Raw genomic sequence first — 22,660 nt, 5'->3', positions numbered from 1 at the left:
CACATTTACTGAGTGCTCCTTTTCATACAGTCTCACTTCTCCCATTTCTGGGTCTCATACACACGCTTTTCACTGTCACATATTTTCGCTCAACTTACACTCTCTGAAGTCTGGACTGTGAATCCAACACCAGCACCTTCCAGCTGACTTCCTTCCTTGCTGTGAAGTGGCTATTTCTGACAGGGAAGGAGGATTTTTTTCTAGCATGTAGGTTGTACATAGGGTAAGAGGAGAATCGATACCTGTGTAACATAAGTAGATAATGTCAGCAATGAAGTTGTGTAGCTTGATGTGAACTTCCCCCTGCCCTGGAGGATTACACAGAGAACTGTCAAGAAAGATGGACATTGGCAAATCATGTTGACTCTGAACACTGCCTGTCTTTCTGATGCATGTTTCCGTAGACCACGGCGCTTGCTCCACGCAGTGTTTTCAAGTCACAAGCCTTCCCTGAGTTGTGGCCAGAGCATCCCGATGCTAGCACAGTCAGGATCTGTGTCGGTCTGTCCTTATAGATGGAGCTCATGTCAGGCTACAGGCATGGCCAGGCTTTCACCTTGTTTTAGTGAGTTGGTATTGCCACAGTTGTATCAGCCACATCTATTCTCGTTTTGAAGGCTTCAGGGAAGGTCTTTTGAGGTCTGTGTTATCACGTACGCTCTGAGAAGGCAGAGGCAATGCAGTTGCCCTCCCTAGGTTTTGAGATGGGATAGGGTGGTGTGGTGTTGTTTGAGTGTTTGCAAACCTGGAGCTGCTTTTTCTACTGCTCCCAAACTTCTGGCATGAAATAAACCAGAGCACTGCTGAATTTAGTTTCATAGCAGTAATTTCCTTTCTCTGATCTGAAGGGTGAAAGAATGGGGAAGCAGGAATACCAGGGCTGCATGGGAGGAGCAGGGCACTACCTGAAGCAAGCCTGAAGATATTTGAAGGAGTTAAAAAGCAGTGGGAAAGTATTGTGTCCTTAAAAAGACCCAACAAACCAACAAGAACCCCGTGCAATATTTCTTTCAAATTATTTGTCTTTCACTGAAAGCCGTGGTAACAAGCCTTGAACACTCCTCTAACCCTGCTGAGCACAACTCTGTGGAGCTCTTACCCCAGGAAATGGCAGTATCAGCTTTGACAGGCAGCAGCCCCAGTCAGAACGCTTCCAAGACCTCTGTGAGCACAGACAGCTGAGCCTACACCTCTGCGAGCTATCCAAAACTTGTCCGTGCCATCTCTCCCCTTTCCTCGCTGTCCACTTGGGGGTGTACCGGTGAACGCAAAAGCAGCTCGTCTTTCTCCGCTCTCCCAAAGCCACCAGGCGTGGGGGAGAAGGGGAGCGCTGCTGGCACTGCCGGGCCGAGCCGAGGCTGAATAGCAGGCACTGGGGTGCAGGGAGGAAGCGCAGCTGAGCCTGGCAGGAGAGCGATGGCTCCACGGTGCCAAGCGGCCAGCGCAGGCTGCCTCCTCCAGCGCCGCTGCCAGGCAGGATGCAAAGGGCTGCCTGTCCCCTGCCTGCCTGGCCTCAGGGGCTTTGGCACGGAGTCAGCCTTTGCTCCTTCCCCCCTAGGTTAGATGCTCCAAGTCCTGCACAGAGAATTTGATATTTTTTTTTCCCCCTGATCACTAGATTTCCTCAATTTTGTGGCTTAGGATTCTTGCGTTTTTCTCTGCTGCTGCACTTCCAGTCCTCGTTGGGAGGCAGGTGGCTCGGAGGCGGGATGGTTGTTCCTCCTGCATGGTGCACTGGCCTTCCTGCCCTGTGGGGGCCGGAGGAATAAAAGTACCTACACAGCCCAGCACTGCTGGTGGGTGGGATTTTCTAGGATTTTCTAGTGGCATGCTGCAGCTTCTCCCTCAAATGGTTTCGTTTCTTAGCACAATGTACCTTAAAGCTTCTGAAAGAGATCAGATTGTTGAATTGGACTGTAAAGATGAATTTTTCTTTTCCTTTTTTTTTCCCCCCAAGTCAAAAATTGGGTGCATGAGGATGAGGAGGAGAAGCAAATGATTAGGGTATATAAAAACTTGCATTTAGATAATTTAGAAGAATTTTGTGTTGATGTTTGCACTTTTGCCTACTATTACTCTAACTTAGCTATCAATATGAATATTAATTTTTATTTCCTCACCCTGAGTACTTTATTTAAAAAAATGAACGCCTTGACAAATTATATGTTTCCTTCAGCATTGCTTTAGATTGAAAATTCTTTTAAACAAATTCTTTCCCTAGAAAAATAGCAGCTGTTTCAAATCAGCAATTTGCTAAAAAAATCCCAGCTTGTTTTAATGAACCTCCCCTACAACCCCACCTAATTGGTTAATTGTAGAAGACTTTGTGTTTAAAAAAAAAAAAATTAAGATACCTCCACAGCCAATTTAGTGAAGGAGATGGTTTAGGAAAGGGTATGCAGAACTGGCCTGCATAGTACTGGGAGCATTTATTTATAATGTATTTTTTGAGCTGCTCAAGGGTGTTCTTAAATGGGGAATGAGTCTGATGAAAGAAATCACAGAAGCAGTCGGGTAAATGAAATAGGATGCTTTAGGCTGGCACACAGTACAAGTATTATCTGTAAAGTCTCATGTTTTATAACGTTAGTGGGCAGTGCGGGTGTGAAAAATGATGTGTTTGTTAATGCGTGAGGTATGTGCAATCTATATGGATGGAAGCGTGTACCCGAGTGTTTCTGTGCTGATAATGTGTAATGGATGGGGAGAAGAGAGGGAGGAGCAGCACTGTGTGTGCGAGTGCTGACATTGTGGTGTATGGGGAGCAGCATGGGGTGATTGTGATGCAGTTGGATAACATTTAGATATTGCCAGCTGGAGAGAAAAAAAGACTTTTCCTGCTCTCCTGAATATACTTTTCATCCTATCTGTTTCTAGTTCTCTCTCCTTGAGTAAGGCAAGGGAAACTCTCACAGGCTGGACTGTATTGATGAGGTGACAACTCACTCAGCTGCCTTGCATTCCCTTAAATGATGAAGAGGTTCAATACTAAAACTAAACACTTGTAGGCTTAGTATAAGGAAGAAGTAGAGAAGGCTTTTTATCTGGACACAGGGAGCATTGAAAAGGTATCCCAAGTGTTTCTTCCAGTTCTATCCCAGTGATTGCCAACCATTTGTGTCAATAATTACATGAGTGAGAACCAATTTCCTCTAGCTATTATGAATCTCAGCACTTAGCTACCTGCTCAGAGGGCTTTGTTATGATAAGAGAAATTTTGCTTTGTCTTTTAGTCTCAGAGATCTTTTCTCACACAGGAGTTTTACTAGTTCTGTAACAAAGAACCCAGCTCCCAATGTTTTTGGGCACTCCTTTTCAGCCTTGCAGCCCACTTATGTATATGCTAATTGTCTGAGGAGGAGCTATGCTCTTTTATAGCTACTGCTGTCACTTCCTCTTTTCTTCCACTAGCAGTAGAGCTTCTTCCAGTCGGGATGAGTAATACAGCTGCTCTTGTCCTAGGCTGCTGGCATAGCCAGCGTTTTAGGAGTGCATACCCTTTCTGTTTGCCACCTGTGCCTCCTGTAATCCTTTAGTGAGCCCAGGCCCCTGCCTTGCTGGTGGGGCCTGGACCCTTCCCCCAGCATATTTACCCTGAGCAAGACTGAGTGGCTCAGGAATAGGTTAGACAAGGGATGTTGATGCACAGGGCCTGCAGCAGCAGGTGGGTGTTGAGTGCAGCTGCCTGGAGAGGCTGGTGGGGCTGGGCAGGTGATGAGGAGCTATAGCACTGCTTCCTTTCCTGTGTGCTGTACAGTGAGGACAGAGGGCAAAAGCTGATGAAGAGTAAGGGCAAGGGATGCCCTTTTTCTGGGTACATCAGAACACTTGATGGGGCTTCTTGTGGAAGAGGATCAGCTGAGGTGGTTGTTGCCTGACAGAGGTTGTTAAAGGACTGAATGATCTGAGTGAAGTCTACAATGGTACCAGACAAAGATATCCTGGAAGAGTCTGGGGAAAATCTTTCACGTGTGCCTTTGAACACAGGGACCAGTGTTTTGCCAGATATTGTCTCCTTTGTGCATAGGGTGCTGCTGAAAGGATGCAGGCTTTTGCTGTCTGTGGTCCCTGCATGAAGCTTTGCCTCTTTGGTATCCCCTTTTCCTTAAAAAGGTGCATAACAGTTTCATTTGCTGCTCACACTCAAAGATCAATGATTTTGGCAGCTGATGTGCTCTGCTGTCAAATTAGCCATGATAAAATCAAAAATATCAAGCACAGCACAGACCATCCTGTCCCTCTCTGAGAAGGACCTAAGGGTGTGTGTAGGTGAGCATGTGAGACACGGCCCTCTCCTGGTGTCAGCAAAGGGCAGAGATCCCTGCTGCCAGCATGGAAGGGAAGAAAAAATGCTGGGAGTGCATGGTTCTTACAGAAATAGGCCTAGGGAAAAGAAGCCCAGCTTGATTCTGTGCTATGCCATTGCACTGTGGTGCTTTGGCTGATGCAGACTTTCCTGGAAACTGAGACATTTCCCTGTGAGCTCCCTCCAGGAGGTTGCCTGCCTGTGTGGCAGCATCGCCCTGCTCACCTGCATGGAAAGAAAAGGAAAATAGCACTACAGGGGCTGCTACCCTAATTTTTCTGAGCCACAGGAGTATTCTGTCTCACAGCGAAGTGTCTTGCTGGCCATATCTGCTGTTTTAAAGTTCCCGGGGAAGAAATTCTGCATGACTACATGCTGAGGGAAAGGGCCTTTTCCACTAGCCACGCTTATTGGTCACCCACAAGCACAAAATAGGATTTTTCAGTGGTTGTCAGCCATAGAGGTACTGGACTTTGAATGGTACCTCTGGGAGGAGATCGTTATGGTGGCAATGCAAGGGTAAACATATCCAATTAACAGGTTGGTGTGTTGAGGGTTTTTTTTGAAGGGTTGGTTTGTTTTATTTAAGAAAAGATAGCATGATAAGGCAGGCTTCAGAGGAAGGGTTTTGGCTTAAGGCAAAAGTAAGTGTAATCACAGCTGTGGGCTCAGAGTCTGGCTTTTGCAGCCCCTAGGTTTTATAAAGCATCCAAAAGAAAATCCCCTGAAGATGGTTAGTTCTTGAAATTTGTTTCCTTCCCTAGAGTCTGCCTCTGTGTGACCTCATGGATGCAGGTTTCTGCATTTCTTTCTGGTTTGGCAGAGCTGTCCCACAAAAAGTGTGTCCCTCTCCTTTTTCTGGAGATGGTGATTGTGCTGTTGGGAGGAGGAAGATGTGGCAGGCAGGCCATGAGCTGTGGGATGAGGGAGGGAGGAAGGGAGCAAGCAAGGAGACAAACGAAAGGCTGTGGGCCTTTCCAGCTAGGAAATCAATAGCATATGAGTATGCAATGTAAGTGTGTAATCACAGCTCCCTCCCCTCTGCCCCTTAGCACTTACATTGATGGGGAGTTGCAGGCCAGAACCAATTAATCCTTACAACCTGCTAGGACAATAACTATTAATATTCTTCTGCATGCACTCTGGTTGCTGCACCTGGTTAGAGCCTGGCTGTGCTTGACCCTCAGCAGTTGACCCAAAGTTCCACCAAGAGAGCAAGAGCCTTTCTGATCATGAGCCTTGCAGCCAGTGCACTGGTACCTGACTTCCCCCTGTGTGGATGTTGGAGAGGCTGACTGGGGGGATAAATACTTGAGCATCTGAAAAAGGAGCGATTTGCTGGTAAGGTTTTTGCCTGCAGGAAGGAGAGGTTATTTAGAGGGCCATCTGTGGAATTTTTGATGTGTAAATGCGTTTAGACTTTTGTCATGCTGGTACATCGTCATATAATGAGTATCTACTCTTTGCCTTGTTAAGGTACCTTGTTTAATGGGATCAAAACATCCAGTTTTATTTGTGCCTGTATACGTGATCTGTGCATAAAGGTATGGCCCTTGAACAGCTCTTCCTTGGCTTTTGGGAAGGTGCATGTATGGAACAGAAGATTACATATATGCATGCCCATGTATTTGAGTGTGTGCATGTGACAGAAAATGCACAACCTGCGTGGTAAAGATGCTTGAGAAATGTTAACAAATCTGGTCTAGAGTTGTGTTTTGTGCAAGGGACTTGTCATGAATGTTAGTGCAGGAGGTAAATGCAGCCTGATTGCTGATAGGAGTGTCTGTGTAGCTATGTGTGCTTTTGGAGTGACCATTATTCATAGCACATTTGCATCCTATCTTGACACAGCAAGAGATTGTTGCAGAGAAACAGAATTGTTTCTGTGGCTTGGCTACCCCTCCTCATCTTTCTGTGATAGCCCCAGTGTAAGGTGGCAATGTAGTCACGCTTTGGTCACCTGGGCAGGAATACAGCCTAGAGAGTGGAAAGGACATGTTTGACTCCTACACTTTCACAAGAGAGTTTCTGTGAATAGAAGGAAGAGGATAAAAGGAGGCTTTCTTACATGTACGAGTTGCATTGTTTTTTAATGAGACCAACATACTCAAAAATAGCACGACCTGACTGAGCCCACCTTCCTTACATAGCTATGCTATTTTATGAGCTGGATGCAGCCTGAAGCAGTAAACCAGCCAGTCTGTACTCTGGCTGCACCTGCATTACCACAGCCTTGCTGGTTTAACTTCCTTGACAGCACGGGCTCTGCCCAGTGTGGCTGTGTTCTCTCCGGTCTCAGTTTGGGTAGCTGAGCAGGATGAGATGTTCTGAACTTCTAGATCTCTTGTAGAGGAAAGGAAACTATTTGTCTGGAAGAGTTGTGCTGTATCGAGGTCAGGGTTTTTATGAATGGTAATTTCTTGGTGATTCAAAGAAAAGAAATTGATCATGCTAGCCCAGGTGGTGTAAGAGGTGTCTGTAGTCTAGGCCAGCTAAGGGAAGGAAGGTAGGAAACAGTGGGAGCTGAAGTGAGGGTGCATAAGCTCTCCTCCATTTTCATGTATCCTAGGTGCCTACAGGTGACTGGTTTGTGTACTGTCCAGCAGCCACTGAGCTGCAACAGATTGGAATGTTGATAAAAAAAAAAGTCTGGCTGCAGCATGAGGTAAATGAGCTGTGGCATTGCTTCAGAGGGACCTAGAGCTACAGTCAGCATTACTGTCTGCCTTCTCCTTTGGCCTGCTGTGTGCCTAGAGAAAAGAAAGAAAAGGCCATTCTGGCTGGCCTTGCTCTGTCTGTCCTGATGTAAATCTTTGTAGCAGTAGCCTTTTCTTCAGGCTTCAAGGAACCTCACAAGACCCCCGCGTGTAGGCTCTGCTCATCCCCTGGTCAACCCCAAGAGTTTTTGGTCTCTTTCTCTTCTTCCTGCTAACCAAAATGAACCAAACCACCACAAAAATTGAAACAAGACACACCTCAAGCTCTCCTGGATGCTGAAGCTTTGTTGTAGCTGCTGTGAAGGAGGAATGGCCGTGTGAAACATATTGGGGAGACAGAAGACTTCAAGGCTCTGCGTTCTTTGCCACACACAGGAGTAATAGTTCTGTAATTCTTTCAGACCTGGGGATGCTAAGTGAGAAGAGGTTTTGAAATTGTTACAGGGAGAGGCTTAGGGTCACCCTGATCTAGAAGAAACCTTCTTGTGGAGCTGCCACCTTTCCTTGGTGCAAATAATGCCAAGGTTGTGGATTTGATCCCCATATGGACCATTCACTTCAGAGTTGGACTCAGTGATCCTTGTGGGTCCTTCCAACTCAGAATATTCTGTGATTCTGTCTTGAGAGCTGGCAGGAACCTTGACAGGTTTCTTTGTGAACTCCTTCTCAAGTTCTCCAGAAGTTTGTTGAAGCAAAGGAAAGATCTTTGCAGAATGTTTCTGCCTCACCAAAATGATATTTTTCTAATAGAGAATAAAAAGATGTTTTGTTGGAAAAATTCCAACCTGAGTTTCAAGAACAGATTAAGGCACAAGTGCTTAAAAGCTTTCCTGTGATGTGTTATCTGCTGTCATAAGACTACATCAAAGTCTCAACTGTCATCTAAAACAAAAAAATTCTGAAAACTGTGGCCTTTATTGGTGTTATTGAAAACTTGAAAATTAAACCTGAGTGTAGCCAGTAGCTGGTGTCTGTCTTGAGCACGCAGGCAGCTGAAAGTGCTGTACTGAAGATCTGCTCTCACTTTGTCTGGAATTGGATTTCCTTGGAAGAGACCCAGCTGATGTCACTGTGGAGGAGGGAATGTCCAGTGAGTGGAATTCGTGTCCTGTAGCGATGCTGTGTCTGAACCAGAGGACGAACATATGCATGTGTCTGTGTGTGCATGGCATGTGCAGGGCCTGTGCTGTGATCACCAGAATTACAGTCTAGCCAGATAACGAGCTGTTGTTGTTTACAGCACTTGGTTCCGGGCACTTCAATTCCAGAAAGATGTAAACAAAATTAGAGGGAATTCAGAGGATTGCAAGGAGAATGATTAAGGGGCTGGAGGGACTGACTTATGAAGAATGCTTGTGAGAGCTAAATATATAGCTGTTTTGGCTAAATGACTAAAGAGGAGCTATGCTAATGATGTAGGCATACTGGGAAGGCATGAAGAATTGTCTAGTGTGGACTCAGAGCTAGAAGAGTCTCTCATGACAGAAAATTTGGAGGAGGAAAGGAAAAATTGACAGGAGAGGAAGAATACTTAATGGAAGAAAGAGATGAGGTGGTGATACAGCTTTGTTAAGAATCATGGTGGAATTGCTGTCATTTGGGATAGCTGAAGTTTGGCTGGGCAGAGCCCTGGAGAATAATCCATGCACTGCAAGCTTGAAAAGGCCCCTTGAGAGACAGTCTAGATGCCTTAATAGATTTTTATGCTGTCATTAATTTCTGAATCGCAGCTAATACTTCCAGTCTGACAAAGAGCCATATTCTTTAAAGCGTTTTTCTTTCTTGCCTTGTATTATTTCTGCTGTGATGCAAATACTGGTGGAAGACATGTGAGGAAGTCTTCTGCTATATTAACAATTGAAATCCTAGTTTTATCAGCTGCTTAACTCAAAGACCTTTTCCCACTTTCTTTTGGTGGAGCGTTCATTCAGATTCGTCTGATAGGTGTGAAGAGGCAGCCTGCTGGATGCCCAATAAGGTGAAAACCCAGTGTCTGTGACTCTGTCCTGTGAGCTGCATTGGGCTTTGACAGGTTCCACATTGACACACATGATACATATATGCTCTGCTCTTTCTCTACCTTGTGCATTTTCAAAATGGGTAACTGAACACTGGACTGGTCTCTTCAGTCTCAGAAGTTGATGTGGGGGAGTTTGTAGCGTTCCTGGCATGGCACAAGCTGAGCCCTCCCAGGGCCATCTGTGAGCTGGAGGGAGCTGGGCCTGTGAGGGAGACAGCAGTAGAACAGGATGGCAGGAGATTGCCAAGCTGATCAGTGGCACGTGGGGATGAAGAGTGAAAGTGAGATGGGTGGTGTTGGCTGCTTGGTTTAATGGGAATGGAACAGACAGAAGTGAGAGCAAGTTTTGTAGTGGATGCTGGCTGGCACCATGGACTTCCAGAGGTAAAAGGTATTGCAGCTTGAGTGAAAGAGCCAGGATACATAATGGGAATTATCCAGACTGAAGATTATTTGTGCCATGGATGCGGACCCAGAGAGAGTTCATCATAGTTTATTAGTTCAGGTACAGCAGTATGCAAATTGCAATCTGCTTCCTGGGCAGGAAGCAAGGAGCACCATTTTGCATTGCATGCAGTCCAGACTGTTGAGTGTTGCTGGATCTTTCCCAGTCAGTGCAAGGCCTGTTTGAGGGCCTCAGCAGCCCAGCAGCGCCAGGGAACAAAACGTGGAGATAGCTGACTCTGGATGGAAATTGATGCTACTCAGCTTGGACTTTTTGACTAGCCTTGATATGTTCAAGGTGGCTGCTGGTAATGACAACCTTACCACATGTACCCCAGCAGGGTGGGAGAGCTCATTAGCTCAGATGTGGTGCAGCGGGGCTCTGGCTCTGAACCAGAGACAAGAAACATTGTAGACTTGAGTTGTCTGCACTGAATGTCTTTATTTTTCATGTTGGAATCTCCTGTTTAAAAAATATATAAGCCCTGGAAAGAATAAAATGTCCCTCCTTACCTCCCCCCCCCCCCACCTGTGCATTAGGTAGATTCTGCATTTGTCCCAGAATGGGAAAACTGGGAGATTTGAGAAATTAACTAAAGTATGAAGTGGAGAAGGTTAGAAACTCCAAAGGTGATAATCTGTGTTGGCAGATAAGAGTTGCTCTTGAATGGTAGGATGTCTGCTCATGGAGATGGAGAACTTGGAATGTAGGTTCAAAGACCAATGGACTTATTGTTTACCCTGTATTATTTTGGCAATCTGTTTGCCCTCTAGTGGCACAACTCATCAAGGGAGGTGGAGTACTACTGCTCCTGCCATTGGCAGTGTCACCTAAGAGAAGGGACTATATGTTCAGAGCCCAAAGGATGGGGCCTCTCAGCTGTGGCTCAGTGCAGAGAGAGGAATGGGGTGAGAGCAAGATAATTTGTGTAGTAATTGTGTTTTTTGCACGCAGGAAATTGATTTGTTACAGCACCTTTGAGTAATTGTTCCGTAGGATTTTGCTAATCTCATTCCAACCCTGGCAGAACATTTGTCGCTTTGCACCCAGCAGTTAAATCCGAGCGTGATGCTGCCACCTCCTTTAGTTATTGGGGCAAAGGCACAGCAGCAGGAGACCTTGAAATACGCTCCTGCAACTGGGTGTACAGGATGGAGCTCTGGGTCCCCTCTCTGGGTTGCATGAACTGTAACTCTGAAAGGAAGAGAGAGACCCAGAGTGTTACAAAGAAGAGGACAGTTGGTGGCAAACTTGTGGTTGTATTGCTGTGTGTTGAACTTCTGGAGAAAATCCTAAGCTCTTCAAAGCCAAAACCAAAAACAACCTAGGAATCCATTCTCTCAAGCTTCTGTTAAGGTATCTAAAAGCAGCAGTACCTAATAGCAATGTTCACAGGAAGGGAAACTTTTCTCAAAGTAAATTTTCTTTTTTTTCTGCAATTCACATGTTTGAACGAAGTAAAAAAAGTGGATTGATGCTATATAGTCACTACTTTTGTTAGTAGCCAGAACTGGTGCTGTAAAAATGATTGTACAAATAGTAAAAGGAGAAACTTACTGGGAAAAATATGATTGTTTTATGAAAACTGCTACAAAGAAGGATTTCTCATGCCTAGGATGGACTTTTAGGAAGAAGTGGAGACTGTGAACCCAAGCCAGTGCCATATAAGACATTAAAATCTATATTTCTGCTCCAAAATAGAGCAGGATCTGGAATGTGGTTATCCCACAGTTCAGAAAGCACATTAATCCCTCAGCTCTGGCCTTTCTTGGAGAGGTCTAATTTTTCTCTGTAGTTGCTTTTTTAGCCACCACACGTTAGAGTTAGAGCTCTGTGACTTCCACCATTCAGTGGGGTTTGCATTAAGTGCTTAGTAGGAGGTGAACAAAAAAAGTCTGCACCTCACAGACACAGGTAAAGAGGCTCACATGCCAAAGGCACCCCAGTCCCAGATCTCTGTTCCTTGGCTTTCTGCACTGAAGGCAGACCAGGGAAGAGCCCCTGCTTGTCCCAGCAGATGGCTGAGAAGTGCTTGTTGGCACTGTGAGCAGAGGTGGCAGCAGCAGCACAGCCCTTGCAGGTATTTCAGCAGCAGTATTGGGGATGATGGCCACAGAGAGAGGGCTGATGCTGTGTAATGCCCTTGCCAGTTCTGGAGGTGGGCATCTCCGATGCATTTGTAAAATGTACAGTGTGGTGTCTGCCCTGCAGTCTCCAGTCAGTGTGGCCAATTTCTTTTTGCTCCTGATGTTGGCTCGCTGCAGCTGCAAGTAAGGGGAAAGCATGGCACTTTTCTTTCATCTCCCTGCATTAAACTTTAACCACATATCCCACTTCATGTTTTCTACTGCTGCTGCTTTATGACCAAAACAAGGGACCAGAGATGTACTTGTAGTAAAACCAAGTAGTCCAACAACTTCTATGATGTCTACCTCCTGCCCTAGGGTGATACTGACAAGGTATGACCTAATGTTTTTTAGAAACCATCAGTTCTGCACTGGAGTTTGAGTTCTGCTCTGTAGCCTTATTTGTTGTTGTGGGGTAGAAGATTGCCTAACCCCTCTTCAATGTTTTTTTGCTTTTGGGGAGTTTTTTGTGTGAAAAAAACAAGGAAGGAAAAAAAAAAAACCAAACAAACTGTATGGGCTATTTGTCTGTTTTAGGTAGACCCGAAGTAGAGTCCCTAATCCAATTTCATGGAGCAAAGGCTTCAGGCCGGATTTATGCTGTCTCTCTCTAGGAGTTTAAGGATGTGTCATTCAGTTTGGTTGTCCTTGGCAGTACTTGTTCCAACTTGAGGCTACAGAAATCCTAAACTGGTATGTGTCTGTGAGGGGAAGAGAAAGGGGATGAGTTGCACCACGTGTCCTTTGATAAAAGGTAGTTCTGCTCTCCTGAGTGAGGGGATACCTTTACCCTTCTGCTTTTTTCCAGCACCATGAAAGGCAGTTTGTTCCTGTCTTGTTTGTATCTCTTGTTGAGCATACTCCAAACAGAGGATCTTTGATCCACTCCAAGCAAATTTCTTTATGGGGTCTGATCTGGGGCTTAAGTGTCGCATCTTGGAAAGTCAGGCACATGGTTTAGTTTGCAGAAACTACAGGACCAGTGATGTGAATGCAAGAAATAAAGCATCTACCCGGATTCTTGGATTCAATAGTGTCTTGCGGTGCAGGCTGGCAGTTGGAAGAAACACATTTTCATGCATAAATTTGGGTACCTTTGAGTTGCAAATGACTAAGAGACAATAAAACACACATTGCCACTTTCATGGGGACACCTTTAAAGCCAGGGCTGCTCTTTCAATTAACTCTGCCGTATGTGGCCAAAGTCGACAGTGCATAAAACTTTGATAATCTCACATTTTAAAAATGTATCGGAAAGTCTCATTCGTATATCTTCACTGAAAATTTCATGAATTGCACATTTCCTGGTGTTAGATGTTCAATAAACTTAAATTATGCAGCAATTTACATCTAGAAGATTTGCTTTAAAACTGAAGACTGGCTACTTCACTTCTGGGTTGAGAACAGCTCTTTCTTTTTATGTCTCCAACAATTAGAATGGGCACTTTTGTTCAGAAATCTTTGGAGATGTGAACTGACCACTTAGTAGGAAAAACTCTGACATGAGGGATATGTGAAAGGTACCAGCAAATAGCTGGACACAACTGTATCCCTCTTGTTTGAGCCTGATGTTGGAGTTTTGTTCATTTCATGGGCATCAATACTGGATCTATCCACAAATTTTCCAGCAAGACTTTTTTGTATTTTAATGTTTTTTCAGCTAATTGGGAAACTTGAGATTAGAGGGAAGGGCAAACTTGAATGAAACCAGTTTGTGAAATCCCAGATGGCAGTTATTAGCCAAGAGTACTTCCTGTACAGGAGGAGTCAGGTTGTTGGGGACATCTCCCTAGATTGTAGAATCCCAAGGTGAACTCCCAGTTTGAGAGGATGAAAATATGGGGTGTTCTATGCATTGATGCAGATGAGTTCTTGTAGTACCCTGCTTATCTCAAGCAGTCCTTCATTTCTATGCCCTATCCCAAATTTGTGCCTTTATCTGAGTGACCTCAAAGGAATAATGTGCAGTGTGAAGAGGAAGACTTTAAACAAGTCCTCCCTTTCAGCAATCTCATTTCAAAGCTTTTCATGGTTACCCAGCTTTCTCATCCTCCTCATCCTTACTGCAACCAAGCTGAGAGTATAAACAAGTCCTACCACACTCCAGCTTTTCCATAAATGATGTCTATGCTGAACTATGGATGAAGAGTAAGGGAGAAAAATCAGAGCCTGAGGAACCAATGGCAGTCCCAGGACAGCACTGGTGCTGACAAGCATCCATTCTCAAGGTGATCTGTTGACCATGACAATGATGTTTTGTAGGAGAGGCATCTTAAAATTGCCTGAAATGTCTCAAAGCAGTGCTTCTAATCAGGAGATAGCTTTGAGTTTCTCCTGCAATACTCCTTAGTGATTTCCATCACCAATCATGTCTAAGAATAGAAAGAAATAGGATGCACAATATACTTTTGTTTGACATCAACTAAAAAAAAACCCAAAAACAAACAAACAAAACCCCCTGGGCCCTGTTAATCTCAGCTGACCATGTAGAAACCAAAGGTTAAGATATTTCTCTAAAGTTGCCATCTAGGTTGGTGGCAGAGCAGAACCTGGAGGACTCATTCTCTGTCCTGTTCCCTTGCACAGCACTCGTTTGTCTTGTGCAGTACTTCCCTAGTTTGAGTCTCCCTGGGCAGGGCAATGGGCAGCACTGCTGACAGAAAAGGTGAAGGAGAGAGCTCTGAGGTGCAGGGAAGTGGTGAAGGAGAGAGAGGCTCCCTGATGTCTGTAAGGAAGATGTCTGAAGGAAGAAATGGGGTGGATTTGACAGTGGTGTGGGGAGGAGGGGAACAGAAGTGCCTGACAAGCTTTTGAAGCTCTGTTTGCTTAATGGGAGCTCTTGCAAAGACACAGGCTGCGTAAGCCATCAAGAGAAGATGGCTTCTCCCAGGGCCCTTGCAGCTGCACCAGGCTATGATAACAGAAATTAACTTCATCTCCTTTGTCTTGCTTTCCAAGAGCCCCAGAATAGTAGTTATGAAAACACTGCTGTTTAATATTGTCTTTGATCGAGCAATCCAACGGGAGCCCTGGGCTTGTTCAGCTCGGCTTTGTTAGTTTCAGACCCCAAGGCAACAAGCCGTTGCCTTCAAAGCCCAGGCAGGGCTGCGTTAAGTGTGAGGCGAGCAGCAGAAATCCCAGTTTGTCAATTCAAATGGCACTCACCTAGCAGCAGTGCCTGTATATTTAGATCCACAGCAAAATGTGGGAAGCAGGGCACACAGTTATCCCCTCTGGAAAGAGCCTATCTCAGGAGCCAGCAAACAAAGCAACACCCTCAAAAGACAGCAACACAGGGTGGATCTTTCCTGTTATTATCCAGTTTTAATATGCTGCCTTTTTTATTTGCTGCCAGCTGGTCTCCCAGTGCAGCCAGGCAGCCTGTGTTGCATGAGGACAGCATCACTGGAGAAAAAAGTTTCCATTCATCTCCTTCACCTCCCTACTGTAGATGTGCATCTTTCCTCCAACTCTGCCCTGGGGGCACTGCATGTACATCTTGTCCAAGACCTCCATTCTAGTGGTGTATAAGCACTGGAAGTCACCAAGCCTCTGATTCAGCTCTCAGAGATATTTGCTACTCAACCAGCAAACCAGTATGAAGGCAGCTACTGGAAAAGGTCCATGCTAGTGGTGGTGTGCAGGAGCACTTGTGAGAACCAGAAGGGTAGGAACAGCTCATCTGTTTCCAGATGGGTGGTTACCTGAATGCACCATAACCCATGGGGACCCAAGTGCAGGGACTAATGGTGTCTCTGCAGGCAGTGCTGAGATGGAACTCTGTGCTAAGGAAAGGACTGGTGCACTTTTTTTGTTTTGTCTCTTTCATTGCTCAGTTATGAGACTCGTTCTACTTTGTGTCCCCCTGCATATAAAACAGGGATGTGGTCAGCTTTCCTTGAGTAGTTGTATGGGGCTCGTGAAAGTTATAAGTAGGGCAGTGACTCTTTAGATGCATGGAAGAGCCCACTTGTCAGTTTACTGGGGACTGATGACCATGGTGCTTAACCTCAATCTTCACATCTATGTAAACTACATCTAGAGTAGGTTTGATTATGAAATGTCCTGGAACCTGTTGTGCTACTTTCCTCTTATTATGGAAACTGTGTGCTCCCACTGAAATAAAGGAGCACCGAAGGTATAATATTTTAGATATACATTTTGTTGTAATAAAATTTGGAAAGTTGGAGGAGCCTCAGAAGCAAGTAGTTTAGTGATAATATTTCATGTGACAATGATAACACCTGCCATTACTGCAGTCGAGGTAAGATTTAGACAGGCCATATAAACACTTCAGGTATATGTTCTCTCAAACCTGACATAAACAAATGGATGTTCCATTTCCAGAACCAGGTGTTCCTGAGCATTGTTAGAGAAAATAGAACAAGGATCTCCTTTCTGTTCCAGCAATGCTTGTCCTAGCACTGCATGTTGTTTTTTTATGTGCAGTGATGCTTGACACCTCTCTTCAGTTTAGCAGGCAACTGAAGGGACTCACCCTACAGTGTACTCTCGTGTATATTTTAGGAAGGATCAGAAGAAACTCTGGACAGCAGTTGAAGCTTTTCTGAGATTCTGGTTGGTTGCTTGCCTCTTGAAATTATTGCTGTTTCTCTGATTGTGTCCCAGTAGGACTTCTATTTTCTTCTCAGTACCGTGTAAGGCAACACAGTGACAGTGAGAACTTCATTGATCCAACTAGAAAGAGGAACATAAACGAGGGCAAAAGTTGTGTTGTTTAAAGGTAACTGAGAACTGCAGAGGTGGGAGTTGCTTTTGCTGGGGTGAAATAATTTATGTTCCCTCTCTGAACCTGCTCAAAAAGTGACCATGGTTTAGAAAAAGCTCATGCAAGTATGAGTAACCCAGGGCTTAGTGCTAAGAGACAAATCTTTGGGGCTCCCATCTAGTTTTGTTGTTAATAGGAACTACTCCTGTCTCAGCACGTCAATATCCTCTTCTGTTAAAGGAGCAGAGGGACTCTGTAGAATTTTAAGAAGAGGTTTCAGATGATCAAATGATGGAGAAGTACAAAGAACTTCAGATTATGAGTTACAGGAGAAAAGATTCAGCATGTAACTTCCAGCTTCAGTCCTGGGTGCATAGGAGGTGGATGGAGGGTAAAGGAGGCTGGAAATTAAAATAAGCCAATATCCTAAACTATATTTTAATTGAATTTTCAATATCTTCACCTCAGATGCTATCATAGCAGGCATTAAACCCATGCACATTATTCTGTAACTGTATACTATCTACAGTAAAAGCACCAGCTATTAAAATGGGAGAGTATAAAAAGCTCTTTCAGTATGCCTTCAAAATTGCTCAGTGCTGTTGGTTATGCAATATTTTCTATTTTTGAAAGCTTAGAAGCCTGGAATTAAGTAGAGGAAAAGCCTTTTTAGGTTGGCAAGGCAGTTCCTCCCCACTTGACCAGTGCAAGCTCTTTCAGTACAATGACAGTTAAAATCAGCCCCCTCGTATCCATGCTGTTTAATTACAAAGGAAAGCCACAGCATTTCAGAACAGAAAGATATGGGCTTGTTAAGATACTGGACTGATCCTCAGGGGGAGCTGAGCTTAATTCCTGCCTTTGCCACAGGCTCTCTTTAAGTCAGTCAATTAATCAGTTTGTGCCTTGGCTTACCTGTCTACACAATGAAAATGAAGACAAAGGAAGTTCCAGCCCCATCTTCTCCCATACATAAAAGATGCTCTCTGTGTGATGGGTCCCAATCTTCTCTCTATTCTTTTATTGCTGTTTGGTATAAAGGTGTCTTCTTTCTAGGAGGGAAGTTCAGTTGATCTGTGCTTTCTTTTTTCAATGTTTCTCTAGCTCCATACATGTGGTACTATACTGAGTTAAGCTGAAACAAAGCCTTTGCCATAAAAACTTGCACAAGTTAAATCTATGGGATCATTCGATCCGTCTTGTCAATTGTGCTTACCTTTACCTTGTGGAGCAGAGTGTTAGTCTGTGACTAGCTAAGGATGTGATTGAATTTTCATTATAAGGCTAATATTTGTTCCTTGGTACTCATCACAGACAATACAGAATTAGTCAGTTTGGGGGATGACTTAGCAGTTTTGTAATGAAGTCAACTGGATGATATTTTCCTGACTTTTATGTGTAAAAAACCACACATGATATATGCAATTTTATCTGTATTATAAATATTAATGAAAGCATAAAGAATTTCTTTCCACTTTTATTTGTAGTAACAACAAAGGAAAACGGAGAGAAGGTGAGGCATTTTATTTTCCTGGAATTGTTGACTGCAGATGAACACAGTTGGATCAAGATGAGTTGACTAGGTTTTAATTTTAAAAGTTAGGATTCCAAATAATGAGATCAAAATGGTTCATTGACTTGTTCCAGTGAACAACTTCTTGAGGTTAGGCTTCCATTAAAAAACTATGTAATGCTGTCTTTAACACTGTCTCTATCCCTTTTCCCATATCAAGAGGAAGTTTGCTCTAACCACAATTCCCTGGAGGGATCTGTTATTGGTGAAAGGCGAAAAGTTTCCACTAAATGCTAATTAGAGAAGCTGATTGGAAACTGCCACTTTTGTAAATCGACATTTTTCAAAGACTCCTCAATCCCTGGGTCTTTTCTTTGGTGGGGGGAAAGGTGAGACAATTACCCTTCTGCTCTAAGTTGCTACATCCAGGATAATGTGAGAACGATGGTCACCTCTCCCGTTTTGCTCTTCAGACATCAAAGATCATGGCCAGACCACTCCTTTGTGTCTCTCCTCAAAATTTTAAAACCTGCAGCAGTGGTGGACTGGCTGGATCACAGGAGAGTATAGATCATGATGCACTGTTGAATAAGGACATGCAGAAAGCGACAGAGAAAAAGAATGTGGAGAAAAGATCATAAGGAAAGCTGGGCCAGTTTGTACCTTTCCTGGCTGGCCAGGGTCACATCTGTGGCTTACCAAATGTGTTGAAGTTTATTGCAACATCCTTTTAAAATCTGCTATGCACCTATTACCATTTTCATCTTTTGCAAGATGTATTGGTGAAACAAAGGTCCTTCAAAACCACCCTCAACTAGGGTTGGCATTTTCTTGTGTTCACAGTAGCCTGATGAGACAATGTGTGGAGGTCGCCACACTTCTCCTGTATTTTGTAAGAGAAAGCAAAAATCTTCAGTGACAAACTATTCTTCTTATATTTTGTGACAAAGACTGGAAGCAATTCTGTTCAGTCACTGAACTCACCTTGACTTCTCTCATGCAAATGCCATAACTCAGAAGTTCTTAAAACAGCGGTGTGCAGTGCACAGCCATTGCCTATGGATCTGTACCATCTGTGGTGTTTTCAGTTAACTGATGGCAAAGGTGCAGGGTATCACCGGGGAAATAAAAGGCAGGCTCTGGATTATCAATTCAGCAATTCTGGAGTAGTGGCTTCTTTGCCAGGAACAAGGCTTGTGTATAACTGGTCTACTGTGTAATTAGTGACTAATGGAACAACAACCGCCAGTATATTAATTGTTATTGTAGCTGTATACAGAGCATTGTTCTCGCTCTGACAGACATATAAATTGTGTGCAACTGTGTTGTCCTTTCCAGAGTAGCTCTCTCTAGAGTTAGGTGTCAATAATGAAATGCAGCTGTTCCTTGAGGACGGATAATGTTATCTCTAAGGGCTTGTCTAGGCAGAACACACGGGAAAGCTGATCTGAATTAAGTAACAAAGGTGGGTTTCAAGTGGATTATGTAAAATGTATTAAACTGATGCATGCACGCACACTTGTTTGGAATTAAAAATGGCTGTCATTTGATTTTGTTTAATTTTCCTTTAAAGGGAATCCAACTAAATTGAATTAAAGCCACTTTAATACTGGCTGAAAGTATGAACACTCATTTTCCTGTGATCCATTGTAAAAGTTCACCATGTTATTTTCCTAAGAGGAGGGCAAAGGTTCTCCTGGCATTCCTGGACATTGTGCTGAGCAAATGTGAAAGTTGCCTTAAGTATTCATTTTAACACTTTGAAACTCAGTGTGAGTTCCATCCTTTCATACTTTTCGTGTGTTTTTTTCTTTTTTTTCTACTCTCCTCTGAATTCCCTGTGCAACAAGTACAGAAGGCTAGTGAAAGTGTACATTTTAATTGTTTGAGGTTTTTTAGTTTGCTTTTTTTTTAATCTGGAGATTTAACTCTTCCCTATAGTGAAATGGAAGGACAGAAAGGATAAATAACTTCCCCACAGAAACCCAGCATGAGCTGCCTGTAGAATACAGCCTGAGATCTGCTGTAGCTGGCACCAATGTCTTGAGGCTCAAGATTTGTATGTCCACAGTCACTTGTTTGGATCCTCATGTCTTTCTTAGAGGAAACCTTGGTCTTAAGCTGCGAAAGGAACCTTCCACTCTCCCCAGTATGGGCAGCCTACCTGATGTGTGTGCTGTTGGACATCTTTTTGGAAGCCTTGCTGAGAATTGATGTTTCCATGGCTGAAGATCATCTCTTCTGACCTACAGCGTTAGCTGCTCACTGGGTCACACAGGCAGACAGTGAGTTTGGGACTCTCATCACTGCGCAGTGTGGCTGAGCTCTGAGCATGTGAGAAGAGCAGTTGGAGTGTGGGGAGGAAGAAAGGCAAGCCCTGAGATCCCTTTGTAATGCAGAAAGCTTTTCATGAAGTCACGTTAAAATGAGCAGGCAGGCCGTGATTTGAAATGAAATAAACCTTAGGAGCCCTGGATTTTTAATGTACTGTTGATAAATGGATTCTGTTCTTATTCATCCCACTCTTGCATGATGAAGAAAAAAACTTCTTCTGTGAATTGACCTGCATTTCTTTCAACTCTACCTTTCTAGATAAAGCTGAAGTGAGCTCCCAATTTGGTGACTAGTTAATCCTGGCCAGGAGTTAGGAAGAGCATTGGTAATGACAGCCAGAATTGCATTAATGGAGGAGAGCTGTATTCAGCATATTCAGTGAAGAATTCCCCTTATATTTCTTGTAGCATAGTTCTACATTTCCTTAATACAACACACTACACTTGTCTAAGTACTTAAATCTGTATGGGCTCTCTTCTGTTTATTAGAAATAGCAGAGCCAATTTTTATACACATCATGAACAGCGTGTCAGAGGCTAATGAGAGCATGTATTTTGGTTTGGTTTTTGCTTTCATGAGAAAGGCAGTGTTTCCTTGAACATTAACAGATGCATTTCCAGTGCTTAACAATAGAACCTCAGCTTAAAAGGTTCAGGCATTGTTCAGATGCCACTGTCAGCTGGAGAGATGTCACCTAGAATAGAAGAGCCACAAAACTGCAAGTACAAACAAACCCCGTGCTGCAGCCTCAGCAGAGCAGCCTTTGTATTGGTTCTACATCTATGGGTTTGAACTTCTTCTTTTTTTGAAATACAGGTGAGGAGGTTTTAGTTCACCCCAACTTTCTGTAGGTCTCTATTCTGGCATCTCCTGTCTTTCAAGTATGCAGTCTGTTGATGGTCTCACTGGTTGCTTTGTCTTGTGATTTGGATCTCGTGTTTAGAGAGTTGAAGAGCAAGGATGTAGCAAGCACCTGACAGCCAAGTGCATCAATAACACTGCCATTTTGCACTCAGGCATCTTCTGTGAATGCCAATGGCAGTCTGTGCTTGAGAAGTTTTCTCATGCCATATTGGTATGTTTCTAGTATTTTCAGGCACAGACTCAGCTTTAGGGTTTTGAGGTTAATGTGTTTGATTGTTGGTGTGCTGCTTTTATGGTCTTATTAGTTGTCATGGAGGTCATTATTAAGAGGTACCACCTTGCAGCAAGTCACATCCTCCTGTGTGCTCTGTGTACAAGAGAGATGGTTGACTTGTTTTAAATCAGATATTGCTGTGAGGTCCTGTGATATGCAATGACTTTTTAATGAGAACTGTTTTATATCCTAATAATTGTGAGGCCAAATTTCATTGTTTGTTTTCCAGATGTAAGAATCCTGGAAACATCCCCTGTGTTGCACAGTAGTTAATTTGTACCCCAGTCTGGCACACACAGCAGGTTTCTATTGTTTTAGGTAGACATCTGAGGCACGGGCACCCTGACTCATGAGGAGGAGGACAAGCTAATGCAAATACTGTGTCAATGGTTGCACAGAGCTTATAGGATATAATTTGCTGCAGTCTGACATACTCATGGAAATTGCCAAGAATGTAGTCTTTTGTTTTCTGTGCTGTAGTCCCAGACTTTTAAACTCTCAATTCTTCTACAGGGGAGATGTTGTTCTGCAGATTGCCTCCTACTGGCTGATACTGAGATTGTCTTTAGAAGAGACACTTTTTAGGCAGGTCAGAAGGCAGTCTGTCAAGTGAAGGATTGAATACTTCATCTTCTGATACAACTTAGGCATACATAAATACAAATGTGAGGGGGTTTTTTTTTTGGTATCTGTTTAGCTTCACTTGTGGATATTTATTTATATTGCTTTAAACTTGGCTTTTTGTGCGTTAGGCTTTTAAGATATTATTAAGGCATTTACATAGTCTTTAGAAATCTGGGCTTTGGTCACTCAGGAGGGCAGAGCTGCCAATGAGATTTGAGCTGTGATGCATCTAATTTCTGAAAATGAGTAATCAGTCTGTGAAATGCATGGGGCATTCAGTAAGAACTAGTTTGCAGAGACCACTGAGGTGAAGGAGAGGAGCCCAAGGCAAAGGAGAGAGGGATGATAAGATGGTAGAATTTCTGACTTTCAGTTCCTTTGCTTGAGTCTTGGCCTGAACTATTCTAGAAAGCAATCAAGAAAAAACATCCTTGTCTATAGCACGCTAACTTCAAGGGAGCTCATTGCTAGTAATCTTGCTTGCCTGCAGCATCCCTGTGACAAGTGTGGATAGATAGGGCAACAAAGCTATAGTGACAGATTTAACACCGTCATGACTCTTAGTGCTTTCTTGGTAATCTTTGTTTTGTGTTCCTAAGTCCATAATTACAGTTCAAGTAAACCAACAGAACTTCAAATTTGCAAGGCTCCGAGTGTTGTCTTTGATAACTAAGAAGAAAAACCTCATATTCTGGCCTTTTTGGTACT

General features: G+C 43.7%; 1 long non-coding RNA gene across 1 annotated transcript in view; it reads left to right on the top strand.

Annotated features, from left to right (window-relative positions):
* The first annotated feature begins 2,376 nt into the window (after nucleotides 1-2,376).
* The window catches only part of LOC138112919 (uncharacterized), a 36,595-nt gene continuing 16,311 nt past the window's right edge, over nucleotides 2,377-22,660 (top strand). Inside the window, exon 1 of the long non-coding RNA XR_011151914.1 lies at nucleotides 2,377-2,514. This is a non-coding gene — a long non-coding RNA (uncharacterized lncRNA). The remainder of the gene's footprint in view (nucleotides 2,515-22,660) is intronic.

This window comes from Aphelocoma coerulescens, chromosome 1 (genome assembly GCF_041296385.1).
Source record: "Aphelocoma coerulescens isolate FSJ_1873_10779 chromosome 1, UR_Acoe_1.0, whole genome shotgun sequence".
NCBI classification, from domain to species: domain Eukaryota; kingdom Metazoa; phylum Chordata; class Aves; order Passeriformes; family Corvidae; genus Aphelocoma; species Aphelocoma coerulescens.
Note: the sequence above shows the minus strand (reverse complement) of the source record. Positions and strands in the feature narration are given on the sequence as shown.